The 18,110-nt window shown below is 43.6% G+C and overlaps 1 long non-coding RNA gene across 2 annotated transcripts in view; it reads right to left on the reverse strand.

Moving 5' to 3' along the window:
• Positions 1 to 17,225, reverse strand: part of LOC112237097 — a 42,953-nt gene extending 25,728 nt beyond the window's left edge. For both annotated transcript variants that reach the window (XR_006083279.1, XR_006083278.1), the window contains exons 1-3: positions 16,998 to 17,225; positions 15,607 to 15,705; positions 4,475 to 4,612 (exon numbers count right to left, since the gene is read on the reverse strand). This is a non-coding gene — a long non-coding RNA (uncharacterized LOC112237097). The remainder of the gene's footprint in view (positions 1 to 4,474; positions 4,613 to 15,606; positions 15,706 to 16,997) is intronic.
• Between the last annotated feature and the right edge of the window lie 885 nt (positions 17,226 to 18,110).

Consider the following 18,110-nt stretch of genomic DNA (forward strand, 5'->3'; position numbering starts at 1 on the left):
TCTCTCTCTCTCTCTCTCTCTCTCTCTCTCTCTCTCTCTCTCTCTCTCTTTCTCTCTCTCCCTCTCTCCCTCTCTCCCTCTCTCCTGCTGCTCCTCTTGGCAGCTATGCACACACCTTTGTTTCCACACATAAAACCTTTTCTTTGAGGTTAAAGTCTAAGTGTTTTTCTCTCCAAAAGGTTAGGGAGGACAAGGTATGTATCACTCCTGAATAATTTCTCTAGTTTTTCTCTCCTTTTGCCCCCATAGTGCTTTCTCTCCATTGTAGCTATCTTAGCAACATCAGCCACGATCCATTCATTTCTGACAGAGAGGTGAGAAACAGAAAAAACACTCATGGAGGTGAACCAGTGAACCAAACTTCTCAGGATACTAGGGCTGAGAATTTCCAGGGACTTCATGATACGACATTATCACGATACAATATGTACTGCGATTCTCACAATTCGATATGTATTGCATTGCGATTCGATGTTCCAAACATATTGCTCACCTGCAGCTGCAGAGGGAAAGGAGAGAGACATGAGAAAAAAATGCTGAAAACAAATATAATACTGCAATACTGTCAAAACTATACAATATATCGTCAAAAATTATAACCCGATATGCAACCGTATAGATTTTTCCCCCATCACTACAGGATACAAAGCAGGCCTTGGCTTTACAGATCCTACAGAACAACAAGGTGTGGAGAAAATATATTGTCTACATTACCTAATGTGTTGTATAATTGACTAACCTAATTTAAATTAGGTTAATTCCATTCATGAATTTGTGCTGGCAGAACAAAGCAAAACAGCACAGTTTGTCCATTCTCCATCAGCTCTCTTCATTGTCTACTCACTACATTGTTGTAAAGCCCATTGTAGTGTTGTCACATTACTAGAATTGACTTGGATACCGTTACCAGGTTTAGTATAACAATACTCCATACCAAAACGAGACCAAGACTATAACACGGCACAAAGAAGGGATATTAGCCAGGAGTCACAGAACTTGATCCAGACAGATTAACTTAGCTACTGCTCGGTTCAAGCGTTGGGCATCTTTTGAGTTCAATATCATTACATTACAGCCATGTATGCATTAATGAATCAATTATACTATCAATATGAGTTTTTAGCAATCTAACTACATAACATAATGGTAATAATTTAATCTCTATGAATAAACTGGGTAAATCAAGATGTAGCCTAGGCTTATCCACAATATAGGTGAATTGATATTCGACAGGAGTGTGTGCATGCATTGAGTTATTGCACATGTTTTGGCTAATTTCATGGGGCTACAGACAATCGTATTGTTTTGTACTCAACAACATTTGCATAGAAGTTGATTATTCTATAAAAATGTGCGCTGTCTCTTTAACCAGTAATGACCTCATTCATTCATGAGCCAAAAGGCAATAGATAATCTTTGCAAGAGACGTGAGAGACCGAATAAGTGAATGAATAAAGTTTTTAGTGGCAATCAGCTTTGAAATCAGCATATTTTACGTTGTGATTCGCATATTATCACAAACAAAGTGCTAGGGTAGTGAATTGATGTTATCTTTAGTTGTTATCTAGTAAGGAAAGCTAGTCTACAAAGCTTGAAGCTACCGGTACCTTCTTGCATTGTAAAGTGTTCTTGCCTGTTTGGACATTGTTTTGAGAACAATAATGAACCATTTCTACTTTTCTACATGCTTTATCACATTATTCAAGTGTTAACTTCTGTGCAGCATGAGTGGGGACCTAACATGATGCAGCTCAGACTGCCAGTGCAGGCTAAGTGGAACAGGCACGGTGGGGTGCACGCCTCCCGCTATAACGGGATATTGGCTGCCGCTGATAGTTGATCTGTGAGACACATTTTGACAGAAGTACCGAAAGTAACAACACCATTTTTCATGAGTTAGTATTGAAAAAGTACTAAAGTTTCGGTATTCGGGCAACACTAGCCTCTTGCCTTGAAGAGTGTGAGATGGAAGAAACTCAAAGCTATGTGCAACTGAAAACCCATTATGAGGGATAAATGCAAGAAGGGTCAATGTCTCCAGTGTAAAAACTTACTACTCTCAAAGACAATAACAAACCCTTTTTAATGGATTTCTACTGTACCAGCATACCTTTATGTGTGAAAAAGCATAAGATGCACAAAGGCTACTGGACACTGTACTCTGTACCTACATTGTATTACACATTTTTTTATCTATGTTTGAGCTTCAATAGATTTGAAAGATTGCCACAAGCATATTATTCTTCTAGCATGAAAGCAAAAAAAGTTTGCAACTTCAAGGCTGTCCATCTTCATGAAAAATATTTTTTTTTTTTTTTTTTTATTTTGTGTGTGTGTGTGTGTGTGTGTGTGTGTGTGTGTGTGTGTGTGTGTGTGTGTGTGTGTGTGTGTGTGGCCCCTGTCCTTCAGAGCAGCAGTGTGTTTCTTCCCTGCCAGCTGCCCTGGTCTGGCCAGCATGGAGCGGAGTGCTGAGTGATAGACTGATCGATGGGCAGTCTAATCAGCCAGCTTAACTCTAATACCATGGACAGGTCTACATCATTATCATATCAGGCTCCACACGTTTCGAGGTGACAAGGAAGAGGCAAAAGATTAAAGCCAATCTTGTAAAGAGGCGCCACAACTTTTAATGCGCTGACCAAGACAGGCTAGGTTTTATCTGGAAGCAGAGAAAGGAGACTGAAGGAAGAGACAAAACAACACAGTGAAAACAGATGAGAAACTCATCAGTTAAAATTATTCTGTGCTTGGGGAGTTCTAGTGGCTTTGTTGTGGCACGAGCTCTAACTGTACCTCAAACCACTTCCGTCAGCCAGCTCTCCCCCAAGCCCACAGCCTGGTCCTAGACTCCTAGCAGCCCCATTACTGGCTGTCTATTAAGGTAAGAGTTTGTTTAACTCCACACACATTTGGGGGAGCTGGGGGAACTCTTAGAAATCATCTATAAACTCCTTTAAACAAACTGTTTACAGGCCATAAATGACATAAAAGAGGAAACAGGTTTGAGGTTGGAGCTGAGGCTTGTGGTGGTGGTGTCTGCACACACTTCATACGATTAGCTTCAACACACACACACACACCCGATCTGTGAGTGATTCACAAAGGAGGACCACAATACATGCATTCCACACTTTAAAACCAGCCAAAATGACAGACACATTCATGAGAAATGTTGACTAACTGAGCAAAAACAAAAAAACATTCCAATGCCAAGAACAACCTGGCACCAATTAAGCTCTAGCTTTAGAAAGCACTGCCAATTCAAACCCAACAGGCAAACACAGTATGTGCTACATTCAGTATTGTGTAATGGCATTGAGTTTCTTTCCAGCATGTTCAAATAATATACAACAGTGCATGTAGGCTCTATGCGCTTATCTTCAGTGTGCTGCTATAATGAATGAGCAGATTAGTTTTGGGTTTCATAATTAATGCTGCCTGTTGAAGGTCAACCACATTCCATTCCTGTGAATATGAAATGACTGAAAGGTCTGGGGCAGTCAGCTACACAGAGAGACAAAGAGAACGTTGACTTGGCCAACAGGCACACCCTTTCCCAAACTCTGCCTGGGCTTATTTTAACAATCCAATACAAACACATTTATCCTTTTTCTTATTGTCTTAGTTCATAATTCACCGTTACTCAATTACTGTCAGCTTCCTTTACAGCGCAGGATAGAGTCTACAGGGAAATGGAGGGGATACCAATTTCTACAAAAGCAACTTTCTGTTCACCAAAATTGCCGCTCTCATTATAGTGTTCACGGGAGAAATGCCAAGGTGCTCAAACCAAAGGTTTTGAGGCATGAAACCTGATTAATAAGCTGTGATACAGATGTCTCCATGACAATTTCACCTGTAATGAAGACCATGTGGTTAGCAGCTCCAGTGTCGACCCCGAGGCCCAGCTACAGTGAATACGGCTGATTTTGCATGAAAATCCCAGTTAATAACATTAGGGGGAAATCTTAACAATGGTTCAGTGCAGGAACAAGTTCAACCATACATGGGCCTGAGAGTAAATCAATCTTAAATTGATTAGCTGTTCCCAGTGAAAGACTCAGATGAGGTTGTTTCCCCCTATCTTGTTCTGAACTCACCTGCAAGCCCACTGACGGCCTAGCTCCAGGCTTATTCTATGAGCCTTGACAATCCATAACACACACACAGTCAGCTGTCTATACAGTTATGAATGTGAATGTGACTTTCCCCATAGTCAGAGTATAACCCTGAACTTAGCGGCCAACACTCCCCATCATCATTAATGCTTAAGATGGCTAACAAGCCCACTGTCAACAGCTTCCAGGCTAATCGACATGTCAATCAATGGCGGGCGTGAGGCGGGCTTTTAGAGGGTCCCTGGGGTGGCTGCTTAGAGCACGCTCAGTTTAACACAGCAGCGCACTGAGGGTGTAAACAGAGAGGGATATAGACTGCTGGATTGACTAGCTGATCAATGCCATTGATCACTCACCTCCAGCTCTTTGTGAAGGCTGACTGTTCTCCCCTCCACTGCCCGGCCCTCCGCCTCCTCAGCCTCCAGCGCCTGGATCAGAACCTCATTCTGCTCACTCAGGTCCCGCACAAACGACTGCAGCACACCCACCTTGCTCTAGAGGGAGACAGAGAAGAGGGGCACAGCAGACATGACCTTTGTTAGGTGTTTATTGGAATATCAACACTGAAATGGATTGCTGCTACCCACCACTGTTATGGAGGGAGGACGGAGTGACCAGTTGGGATTTTAAAAATCCAAAATCCAGAAAAACACAGCACATTCTCAAACACCACTTTGTATGAACACAGCAAAAAAAAAAGCAGTGATGGTCAGAGAAAGTTTGAAAGTGGTAGGCATCAGGTAGGTATTTGAGGGAGACAGAACCAACTCTTCTAGCTTGCTGTTGTGTCCTTTCCTGTCCCGCCCCCATCCCCTCTCTGACAGCCAGCCCCTCTGATCATCAAGCAGACATGTAGGGGTGTTCGGGCAAAACCTGTCACATGACATCCAACCCCCTCCCATATTAGAGCTCTGCTAACACCAGGGGTACTATTAGTCATATGCCACCTCTGATCTGGCACGGCATCTTCACAGCCCAGACACATGGATGCTCTGACACTAATTCCTATGCAGGAACATGCCGACTATCTGCAGAACAGCCCAGACAGTTTGGACCCAGATTATAATTTAGTGCGGGATGGACACATAGGAATTATTATGGCTCTGTCGGCCGTCAGGTAGAAATGGAGATAAATGCTCCATCAGACTGAAGGGTATTTGCTTTTCAAAGCCTCTTTTATAGGAGTGGAGATGGAGGTGAAGTGGAAGTGACAAGTGCCCCGCCTCACTTAAACAGAACACAAACAGGTGGGTTTGATGCTGCCCTGATGCAAAGCCCAGCCCACCAGCTCAAACAGCCCGTGGTGATGGGCACTGGCAGCACACACCCGGTGAACTGGGGACCGTACATGGAAAGGCCCTCCCCCTTCAAGGGCTAATTCTCTAGCCCCAAAGATGCTTGTGGGAGTCCTTACTGTGACTAATAGATAAGAGGAGCAGCATTAGGTTCCTTGAGAGTACCAACATGGGTCCTGCCAACATCAAAGGTTCCCCTTTCTGTTAAGTAATTCTGCCCTCAGTTTGAAAGAATGAGCAGGTGAGAGGGAAAAGAGGATGGAGAGGGGGAGCGAGTTAGGAAACGTCTGGCAAGGGGGAGAAGGGAGAGAGTGTGAGGAAAGGTAGGGCAGGAGGGATGAGAAAGAGGGGGAGAAAATCAGAGAGAGAGAGAGAGAGAGAGAGAGACAGAGAGAGAGAGAGAGAGAGAGAGACACACACAGAGAGAGAGAAAGTGGGAAAGAGAGAGAACACAGAATACTATATTTTAGGTGTATAATCCTGCCTCCCAGCTGTGAGCAATTTTATAAAACAAATATCCTGGCCATGAGGAAGATAATGCAAACTTCATAATGACAAATAATAATCCAATAACACCAATAGCCAGCCACCCAGCTGCATCCAGGACAGCGGCTGGCTATCTCGGCCACCACACAGCCTCCCCACATTCAAATTCATATTGGATTTTTATTCTTTCACCTTTCTCAAAGCATCCATTTCAGACGGCATGAAAAAGTAATATTCCAGCAATAAAGCTTGATTTACACCCCTTCCATGTTCCCCCTCTTCCTTTTTTATTTGATCATTTAGCCAGGATCGTATAACTGTATATCAGACACAAATGAAATCAGCTCCCTTGCACATTAAGGCCATGTCTTGCTGAAGCTAACATCCCCTGCAACCCAGCCGCCCAGCTCCACAGCAAGCCAAGGGCAGTGTCCCATTCATTTTCAAGCCCATTTCCTGCTATGATTAGGCGATCAATCAATCGCAGCCTTCAATCTCATCAGGCAGACGGGATTATCTGCCCATCTCCCCTCTCTCCCTCTCTCCACTCAGTCAAACACTCACTCCCTCCCTCCCTCCCTCACACACGGCAGCACATTAACATCAGATCAAGTATCACCCAACGCACGCTGTCTGCCACATCAGCCAACCACAAACAGACAGTTCTTCATCGCACCCTTCTCTCAACATCTCCTCTGTCTCCTAAGGAGCACACACACATACACACACAGTTCATAGTTAGAAGCATCAAGCATTAGGATTCCTGTGGATTGACAGAGTGCAGCCTTTGCTAAAGCAGTCTTTTCAAGGCTTTTATATACAGTGGGGCAAAAAAGTATTTAGTCAGCCACCAATAGTGCAAGTTCTCCCACTTAAAAAGATGAGAGAGGCCTGTAATTTTCATCATAGGTACACTTCAACTATGACAGACAAAATGAGAAAAGAAATTCCAGAAAATCACATTGTAGGATTTTTAATGAATTTATTTGCAAATTATGGTGGAAAATAAGTATTTGGTCACCTACAAACAAGCAAGATTTCTGGCTCTCACAGACCTGTAACTTCTTCTTTAAGAGGCTCCTCTGTCCTCCACTCGTTACCTGTATTAAGGCACCTGTTTGAACTTGTTATCAGTATAAAGGACACCTGTCCACAACCTCAAATATGGGGACCTTGTAGTTGGGTGTGTTATTTACAGATGAGCTATGTACAGGTGCAATAATCTGTAAACTGCTCTGTCAGCTGATGCTTAAAGCTAGTGAGGGAGATATGAGTCTCCAGCTTCAGTGATTTTTGCAATTCGTTCCAGTCATTGCCAGCAGAGAACTGGAAGGAAAGGCAGCCAAAGGTGGAGTTGGCTTTGGGGGTGACCAGTGAAATATACCTGCTGGAGCTCGTGCTACGGGTGGGTGCTGCTATGGTGACCAGTGAGCTGAGATAAGGCAGGACTTTACCTAGCAAAGACTAATAGATTTTTTCAAGGCTTTTATTGTTTTCACTATATATTTTACCTCTTGGGGATGTCATTCGAAAACATGTTAACTTTCACTGCTATGCGGATGACACACAGCTGTACATTTCAATGAAACATGGTGAAGCCCCAAAATTGCCCTCGCTAGAAGCCTGTATTTCAGACATAAGGAAGTGGATGGCTGCAAACGTTCTACTTTTAAACTCAGACAAAACAGAGATGCTTGTTCTAGGTCTCAAGAAACAAAGAGATCTTCTGTTGAATCTGACAATTAATCTTGATGGTTGTACCGTCGTCTCAAATAAAACTGAAGGACCTCGGCGTTACTCTGGACCCTGATCTCCCTTTTGACGAACATATCAAGACTGTTTCGAGGACAGCTTTTTTCCATCTACGTAACATTGCAAAAATCAGAAACTTTCTGTCCAAAAATGATGCAGAAAAATGAATCCATGCTTTTTTTACTTCTAGATTAGACTACTGCAAGGCTCTACTTTCCGGCTACCCGGATAAAGCACTAAATAAACTTAAGTTAGTGCTAAATACGCCTGCTAGAATCCTGACTAGAACCAAAAGAATTTATCATATTACTCCAGTGCTAGCCTCCCTACACTGGCTTCCTGTTAAGGCAAGGGCTGATTAAGGTTTTACTGCTAACCTACAAAGCATTACATGGGCTTGCTCCTACCTATCTCTCTGATTTGGTCCTGCCGTACATACCTACACGTACGCTACGGTCACAAGACACAGGCCTCCTAATTGTCCCTAGAATTTCTAAGCAAACAGCTGGAGGTAGGGCTTTCTCCTATAGAGTTGCATTTTTATGGAATGGTCTGCCTACCCATGTCAGAGACGCAGACTCGGTCTCAACCTTTAAGTCTTTACTGAAGACTCATCTCTTCAGTGGGTCATATGATTGAGTGTAGTCTGGCCCAGGAGTGTGAACGGAAAGGCTCTGGAGCAACGAACCGCCCTTGCTGTCTCTGCCTGGCCGGTTCCCCTCTCTCCACTGGGATTCTCTGCCCCTAACCCTATTACAGGGGCTGAGTCACTGGCTTTACTGGTGCTCTTTCATGCCGTCCCTAGGAGGGGTGAGTCACTTGAGTCACTGACGTGATCTTCCTGTCTGGGTTGCCCCCCCTTGGGTTGTGCCATGGCGGAGATCTTTGTGGGCTATACTCGGCCTTGTCTCAAGATGGTAAGTTGGTGGTTGAGGATATCCCTCTAGTGGTGTGCGGGCTGTGCTTTGGCAAAGTGGGTGGGGTTATATCCTTCCTGTTTGGCCCTGTCCGGGGGTGTCCTCGGATGGGGCCACAGTGTCTCCTGACCCCTCCTGTCTCAGCCTCCAGTATTTATGCTGCAGTAGTTTATGTGTGGGGGGCTAGGGTCAGTTTGTTATATCTGAAGTACTTCTCCTGTCTTATCCGGTGTCCTGTGTGAATTTAAGTATGATCTCTCTAATTCTCTCTTTCTCTCTGAGGACCTGAGCCCTAGGACCATGCCTCAGGACTACCTGGCATGATGACTCCTTGCTGTCCCCAGTCCACCTGGCAGTGCTGCTGCTCCAGTTTTAACTGTTCTGCCTAGGGCTATGGAATCCTGACCTGTTCACCGGACGTGCTACCTGTCCCAGACCTGCTGTTTTCAACTCTCCAGAGACAGCAGGAGTGGTAGGGATACTCTTAGTGATCGGCTATGAAAAGCCAACGGACATTTACTCCTGAGGTGCTGACTTGCTGCACCCTTGACAACTACTGTGATTATTATTATTTGACAATGCTGGTCATTTATGAACATTTGAACATCTTGGCCATGTTCTGTTATAATCTCCACCCGGCACAGCCAGAAGAGGACTGGCCACCCCTCAGAGCATGGTTCCTCTCTACATTTCTTCCTAGGTTTTGGCCTTTCTAGGGACTTTTTCCTGCTACACCTGCATTGCTTGCTGTTTGGGGTTTTAGGCTAGGTTTCTGTACAGCACTTTGAGATATCAGTTGATGTACGAAGGGCTATATAAATAAATTTGATTTGATAGATGACCTGGAGCCAGTGGGTATGGTGACGAATAAGAAGCGAGGGCCTCCCAACAAGAGCATACAGTCGTGGCCAAAAGTTTTGAGAATGACACAAACTTCCACATGACGTAAACTTCCACAAAGCTTGCTGCTTAAGTGTCTTTAGATATTTTTGTCAGACGTTACGACGGAATACTAAAGTATAATTACAAGCATTTCATAAGTGTCAAAGGCTTTTATTGACAATTACATGAAGTTCATGCAAAGAGTCAATTTTTGCAGTGTTGACCCTTCTTTTCAAGACCTCTGAAATCCACCCGAGCATGCTGTCAATTAACTTCTGGCCCACCTCCTGACTGATGGCAGCCCATTCTTGGTGCAGCAGGGTAGCCTAGTGGTTAGAGCATTGGACTAGTAACCAAAAGATTGCAAGTTCATTTCCCCGAGCTGACAAGGTAAAAATCTGTCGTTCTACCCCTGAACAGGCAGTTAACCCACTGTTCCTAGGCTGTCATTAAAAATAAGAATTTGTTCTTAACTGACTTGCCTAGTTAAATAAAGGTAAAAAATAAAATTCTTGCATAATCAATGCTTGGAGTTTGTCAGAATTTGTGGGTTTTTGTTTGTCCACACGCCTCTTGAGGATTGACCACAAGTTCTCAATGGGATTAAGGTCTGATGAGTTTCCTGGCCATGGACCAAACATATCGATGCTCCAACATGCCGGAAAAGGCATTGTTCGCCACCAAACTGTTCCTGGATGGTTGGGAGAAGTTGCTCTTGGAGGATGTGTTGGTACCATTCTTTATTCATGGCTGTGTTCTTAGGCAAAATTGTGAGTGAGCCCACTCCCTTGGCTGAGAAGCAACCCCACACATGAATGGTCTCAGGATGCTTTATGTTGGCATGACACAGGACTGATGGTAGAGCTCACCTTGTCTTCTCCGGACAAGCTTTTTTCCAGATGCCCCAAACAATCAGAAAAGGGATTCATCAGAGAAAATGATCATCAGAGAAAATGACTTTACCCCAGTCCTCAGCAGTCCAATCCCTGTACCTTTTGCAGAATATCAGTCTGTCCCTGATGTTTTTCCTGGAGAGAAGTGGCTTCTTTGCTGCCCTTCTTTACACCAGGCCATCCTCCAAAAGTCTTCACCTCTCTATGCGTGCAGGTGCACTCACACCTGCCTGCTGCCATTCCTGAGCAAGCTCTGTACTGGTGGTGCCACGATCCCGCAGCTGAATCAACTTTAGGAGACGGTCCTGGCACTTGCTGGACTTTCTTGGGCGCCCTGAAGCCTTCTTCACAACATTTGAACCACTCTCCTTGAAGTTCTTGATGATCCGAAAAATGGTTGATTTAGGTGCAATCTTACTGGCAGCAATATCCTTGCCTGTGAAGCCCTTTTTGTGCAGTGCGATGATGATGGCACGTTTCCTTGCAGGTAACCATGGTTGACAGCGGAAGAACAATGTTTCCAAGCCCCACCCTCCTTTTGAAGCTTCCAGTCTGTTATTCGAACTCAATCAGCATGACAGAGTGATCTTCAGCCTTGTCCTCGTCAACACTCACACCTGGGTTAACGAGAGAATCACTGACATGATGTCAGCTGGTCCTTTTGTGGCAAGGCTGAAATGCAGGGGAAATGTTTTTGGGGGATTAATTTGCATGGCAAAGAGGGACTTTGCAATTAATTGCAATTCATCTGATCACTCTTCATAACATTCTGGAGTATATGCAAATTGCCATCATACAACTGAGGCAGCAGACTTTATGAAAATTAATATTTGTGTCATTCTCAAAACTTTTGGCTTCGACTGTACAGGTCGCAGTGGTGGGTAGTATATGGGGCTTTGGTGACAAAACGGATGGCACTGTGATAGACTGCATCCAATTTGCTGAGTAGAGTGTTGGAGGCTATTTTGTTAATGACATCGCCGAAGTCAAGGATCAGTAGGATAGTCAGTTTTACGAGGGTATGTTTGGCAACATGAGTGAAGAATGCTTTGTTGCGAAATAGGAAGCCGATTCTAGATTTCATTTTGGATTGGAAATGCTTAATGTGAGTCTGGAAGTTGAGTTGACAGTCTAACCAGACAGCTCGGTATTTGTAGTTGTCCACATATTCTAAGTCAGAACCTTCCAGAGTAGTGAAGCTAGACGGGCGGGCAGGTGCGGGCAGCGATCGGTTGAAGAGCATGCATTTAGTTTTACTTGCATTTAAGAGCAGTTGGAGGCCACGGAAGGAGAGTTGTATGCCATTGAAGCTCGTCTGGAGGTTTGTTAACACAGTGTCCAATGAAGGGCCAGAAGTATACAGAATGGTGTCGTCTGTGTAAAGGTGGATCAGAGAATCACCAGCAGCAAGAGCGACTTCATTGATATACACAGAGAAAAGAGTCGGCCCGAGAATTGAACCTTGTGGCACCCCCACAGAGACTGCCAGAGGTCCGGACAACAGGCCCTCCGATTTGACACACTGAACTCTGTCTGAGTAGTGAACCAGGCGAGGCAGTCATTTGAGAAACCAAGGTTGTTGAGTCTGCCAATAAGAATGAGGTGATTGACAGAAAGCCTTGGCCAGGTCGATGAATACGGCTGCACAGTATTTTCTTATATCGATGGCGGTTATATCGTTTAGGACCTTGAGCGTGGCTGAGGTGCACCCATGACCAGCTCGGAAACTAGATTGCATAGTGGAGAAAGTACGATTGGTTTCGAAATGGTCGGGGATCTGTTTGTTAACTTGGCTTTCGAAGACCTTGGAAAGGCAGGGTGGGATAGATATAGGTCTGTAACAGTTTGGGTCTAGAGTGTCTCCCCCTTTGAAGAGGGGGATGACCGCTTTCACTTACACACTCCCTCTCCAAGCCCCCATCTTCCTTGAGAAGATATTGAAGGGATGGCATCCCTCAACACCACTGGATCATAACTGCACTTGTGAGAGATAGTAGTCAATCATTTATTTTCTTAAATGTGGAAGAAGTCACATCACACATTGTCCAGTAAAGCCAAAGACCTCACATAGCTTCTCTCTGTTATTCACTGCAGATACTGATTAGGACTAGCTGTGAGGTTCGGAGTGTTAGAATACATTGATCAAGCCTGGGCTTGTCCTTCCATTGGTCAAAGAGAAACCTCATATCGCCAACATGCTTGTGTACCCACAATGCACTGGGGAGCAGCTCGACTCTTCAGTCTCTGTCAGGTTAAGAGATGTTACTCTATAAAAGCATGGTAGCTGAAGTCTTTGTGGTAGGAAAGGGGGAGGAGGGAATCTTTTTTACAATGTGGACCACTGTTTACACTCCCTAAATGATGGCTAAAATGGTCACTTGGAAACAACAGACACTTGGAAACAAAGGCTGTTGGGGCTTCTCAATATGGCCAGATAAATGGCCCACTGAGACCAGGGACTGAGAGGAGATATAGGGTCCAAGAGACACCTCTACACACATACTGGTACTGAGGCAGAGAGCAGAAAGCAGGGGACAGTCTACAAGCCATCAATAAAGGTCCTTACAGGCCATGGGTCTACTCTACGCTTACAGAGCATTCAGACAGTATTCAGACCCCTTGACTTTTTCCACATTTTGGAAATATTACAGCCTTATTCTAAAATCCATTCTAAAATTGATTAAATAATCTACACACAATACCCCATAACGACAAAGCAAAAACAGTTTTTTTTATAAAAAAAAAATGTTTTATGGAAATATCACATTTACATAAGTACTCAGAGCCTTTACTCAGTAATTTGTTGAAGCACCTTTGGCAGCGATTACACCCTTGAGTCTTCTTGGATATGACGATACAAGTTTGGTACACTTGTATTTGGGGATTTTCTTCCATTCCTCTCTGCAGATCCTCTCAAGCTCGGTCAGGTTGGATGGAGAGTGCCGCTGGACAGCTATTTTCAAGTCTCTCCAGAGACTTCGATTGGGTTCAAGTCCAGGCTCTGGTTGGGCCACACAAGGACATACAGAGACTTCTCCCGAAGCCACTCCTGCTTTGTCTTGGCTGTGTGCTTAGGGTCGTTGTCCTGTTGGAAGGTGAATCTTCGCCCCAGTCTGAGGTCCTGAGCAGGTTTTCAAGGTTCTCTCTGTACTTTGCTCCATTCATCTTTCACTCGATCCTGACTAGTCTACCAGTCCCTGCCACTGAAAAACATCCCCACAGCATGATGCTGCCACCACCATGCTTCACCGTAGGGATGGTGCCAGGTTTCCTCCAGACATGACGCTTGGCATGGGGAGAAGATTCAGGCCAAAGAGTTCAATATTGGTTTCATCAGACCAGAGAATCTTGTTTCTCATGGTCTGCGAGTCCTTTAGGTGCCTTTTGGCAAACACCAAGCATGCTGTCATGTGCGTTTTACTGAGGAGTGGATTCTGTCTGGCCACTCTAGCATAAAGGCCTGATTGGTGGAGTGCTGCAGAGATGGTTGTCCTTCTGGAAGGTTTGGCCGGGCAGCCAGCTCTAGGAAGAGTCTTGGTGCTTCCAAACGTCTTCCATTTAAGAATGATGGAGACCACTGTGTCCTTGGGGACCTAGCCTTCCCCAGGTCTGTGCCTCGACACTGTCTCTGAGCTCTACAGACAGTTCCTTCGACCTAATGGCTTGGATTTTGCTCTGACATGCACTGTCAACTGTGGGACCTTACATAGACAGGTGTGTGCCTTTCCAAATCATGTCCAATCAATTGAATTTACCACAAGTGGACTCAATCAAGTTGTAGAAACATCTCAAGGATGATCAATGGAAACAGAATGCATCTGAGCTCAATTTCAAGACTCATAGCAAAGGCTCTGAATACTTAGCTAAATAAGGTTTTTGTGTTTTTTATTTTTAATAAATGTGCATTAATGTCTATAAACCTGTTTTCACTTTCATTATAGGGTACTGTGTGTAGATTGATGAGGGAAAAACATAATTAAATACATTTTAGAATAAGGCTGTAACGTAACAAAATGTGGAAAAGGTCAAGGGGTCTGAATACTTTTCCCGAATGCATTGTACGTACTACAGAATAAGTTAAACATTTTTGAACTTACAGAACAGGATAGAGATCATTTTGAAAATGCCTAAATGAGTTTGACATACCCCTCTGGTGGTAATTATCAAGTAAATTAGATAGTGTATGCTATGTAATCTAATTAAACTCTTAGCTCACTGCTTTCAAAACAGCACTATTATAGGACAGGCAATAGAGATGTTAATATACTGTACTAGTCCTTCTTTGAATCCTTGACAAGAGTTCTAAAAGGCTTGTTTTGTGTTTCCAGAGCCGAGGCTGTCAGAGGCCGTGTGAATCAAACAGGATTTCCCCAAACCAAAGATAAATGCAGTTGAAATGAGAGGCTGTTTTGTTTCCAAACTCCGCCATTGCTTCGACCATGGAGAGGATACTTCTAAGAGAAGGAGCTTTCCTCTGGTGATTAGAGTCAAATAGACAGGCTTGGCTCACTAAAACTTTCATCAGCCGTCATCAAGCCCAGTCCTCAAGGTGTGCAGCCAACCCCCACCCACACAGCCAACCCCATCCCATAGCCACTGACATGACATGCAAAGAGGGAGAGAGAGAGCAGCGGAATTGGCTCATCCTCATCACTTTCCTCATTCTTTAGTGGAGATGAATATGAAAAATCTTTAAATGTTGAGAAGGAAAATAAATTAGTAATAGACTTACAAGGACTAAGAGCATGCACAGGTAGGGAAATTACTTTTTACGTCATAACAAATATTTTATTCCACTTTTACTGATGAGCATCGGCTAAAAGGTACATTTTCCCGAGATGTAAAGAGTAAAGGCCACTTAACGGGATAGTTAAAAAATAACCCGAAAAGCTTTTTGATGTAAAGACAGTAATTCTCTTAACAACATTGATCAACCTGTCATGCTTTCATTATGGCACTATACCTTTTAGCAGCCATGCACTAGGCTAATAGCATTACAAGTCTCTAAAACACCAAGTTTCCTCCCTGCCCTTGTCAGGTCCAGTCTGTTGTCCCTCCTCAGACTTCACATGCAGGGCCAGCAGTTACAGTTGCCATAAAAGGCCTGTCACTAAGTGTCTGTATCATAACGTAGGCCTAACCATTTTCTAGCTTATTCTCACACATATGCATCACATTGCAAGATCGGTTCATTAGTGGAAATAACACACTTTCTCCAGCACATCCAAACATCCAAGGAGAGTCACCGCCATTACCAGTTTACCTGCAGAGCCTCCTCCCGGCTGTGATATGATTGGTCAATGCGTCGAAGGCGCTCGTGGTAAAGGGTCCGGAATTCCACCAGGAGTTTCTGACTGGTAATCTATCAACACAAATAAACACATATTACCATCAACACAACTGATGCATGGACACAATGACAAACCTTTAACAAAAACAGAAAATTGTGACATTGCCTACAGTACCATGTTAAGAGAGACGCCGTAAAAAAAAACAGGGATGGGATTTCAGTGCGGGCATCAGTGTCTGAGCTGGCCACTGATGCTCGTCAGCTACTCTCATAGGGACTGTGACTGTCGAGAAGTGCAGCAGCCCACACAATAAATGGCTTTAATAACATACCTGAATCCTCAGGTGCGTAAAGCCCTTGTTTTTCACTTCATCATTTTTAATTATGTGCTGCAAAACTTACCCAGAGTCCCTTGCTTCAGACCACAATGCCTTGATATATTCTCTCTAACAGCAGTAATTAATCTAGGGAGCATAGCCTCTCTTTGAGGAGCGGCCTATAAAACACATTTCACTCCGACAACTAATAAGTTATAACAATGGCAGATGAAGAGAAACTGTGCACCAAAGGAGCAGGTGAAATTTGGGGAAAGAACAAATGAAAATGCCCAAAACTCAGAGGTTTAAAACAACTCTATTTGTGGATATGTGTGAGTGAGCTGCATCAAAATCTTCTGAAATCATGGAAATGAAAATAAGTAATGAAAAGGGAAATGAGAATAAATCATATCTTGCTGCAGAGTAGCCTTGACCTGGAGAATGATCTTGATAGTGGTGGTGCTGTCCATTTAATTCATATTGATGTTTACACAACACCACCCCCAGTCTTTCTTATCTCACTTCTGACCAAGTCATATTCTGGATTAGATTGAACCAACTCCAGATCGAGATGGAGAGAGAAAGCAAGAGGAGAGCAAGAGAGTGAGAAAGAGATAAAATATCTCTTTAACGGGAGGTTTAGCCATAAATTTGTATAACATGTTTAGTTCATTAACAAATCAGGCTAAAGCATTTAAATTACATTTAGAACTAGCTAACTTCACAAACTGCAAACAGCACGCACCTATCTGAGGCACAACCTTCATTACAAATATTTGTGGCAGTGTTTTGCATCACGAGCCTCAGCAAGATCTCCTGAGGGAAATGGATAGATAGGAGCAGCAACCCAGCTAGCTACTTTGACAAACAGTGACAAAAGTGTTTTCCAGGATATGGCTATAAACCCACAGGCAGTATCAACTTCTTGAAAGACCACGAGGTCGCCTAACGTTGGCAGCCAAATAGGTAACGTTAGCTTATAGCTATATCATTATGTGGCTAATTCCGTTAGCTGGCTAGCTAACATGGTTGTGTTGTCTTCATTACCTGTTGCACTCCGGCTGCTTATCATTTCATTCGGTTTCGGATATGCCAAGTGGCTTTATGAGGCGCCTTGCACAGATTTAATCAACTTTCAGCAAGTGAAAGTCTCCATTCTACTTTGCATTATAAATGCAGTGGTAAACTTATTATGTTCCGTTTTTAACCGCTGTCACCACATTCTAACGTTACCCGCCTGGAAGCCTCCATCTCCCGCTTCTGCACCTGCACATCCTGTCAGTTCCACTTCCAAAACAGATACTAGCCAATCGGGCAATGATTTTGTGAAGTGCGTTGTCTTTAGAACCAATCACAGTGTAAACATTGCCACGAGGAGGCGTGAACCAATTTTGTTTTGAGAGTGAAAGTTTCCATGGAAACTTGCACAGCTAACTAGCGGTTGGGTTATGAAGAGCGTGCATAACTGTCCGTTGGACTGTCCCATTTGTTGTCCTTTGTCGTTTGGGACTGGCAGATGCAAATATTGTTTGAGTGTGACAACCTTTTTAGGCAGTGATGAATTAAAGTAGAACTATTTGTTTTAGTGACAGTCACACATGTATAATGCTAAATGCAATATTAAAATCAACAAAAAACGAAGTTATTATCTATTCCAGATTTCTCTATAGACTACCACTGTACCTGTACAGATCAGAAAATGGAATGTCCAGATTGTGTGTTATTATAATTGTTTTACTTGCACCTTATTCCAGGTATGGTCAGTGATATCACACTTTGCCTTTTATGTCTGGCCCTTACAACTGAAAATAGCCCATGTGGTCTGATGTTTTCATAACATTCTGCCTGCACAGTGGTTTCATCTCCTTGGAACCTCTTTCCCTTGCAAATATAGGACACTTTATTGAAATTGAATTTCCAAAGGTCCTTTGTTTCATGAAGAATAGAAAGTAATGGGCAGAATATATTGATAGTTATATGCTGCTCCTCTCTGCCCAGTAAGCTTGGAATGTGTTCATGTTGAGAATCATAAGGCAAAGCGTGCTGAAAGCCGCATGATTGCTATATTACTAGATTATTGACTTGAAAATTGCCTTCCCTCTATTCCTGTTTATTATGAGCATATTTGTTTCCTGCCTTAAACTCCCTGGCCTTAAACGG

The sequence above is a fragment of the Oncorhynchus tshawytscha genome, linkage group LG04, assembly GCF_018296145.1.
Source record: "Oncorhynchus tshawytscha isolate Ot180627B linkage group LG04, Otsh_v2.0, whole genome shotgun sequence".
NCBI lineage: Eukaryota > Metazoa > Chordata > Actinopteri > Salmoniformes > Salmonidae > Oncorhynchus > Oncorhynchus tshawytscha.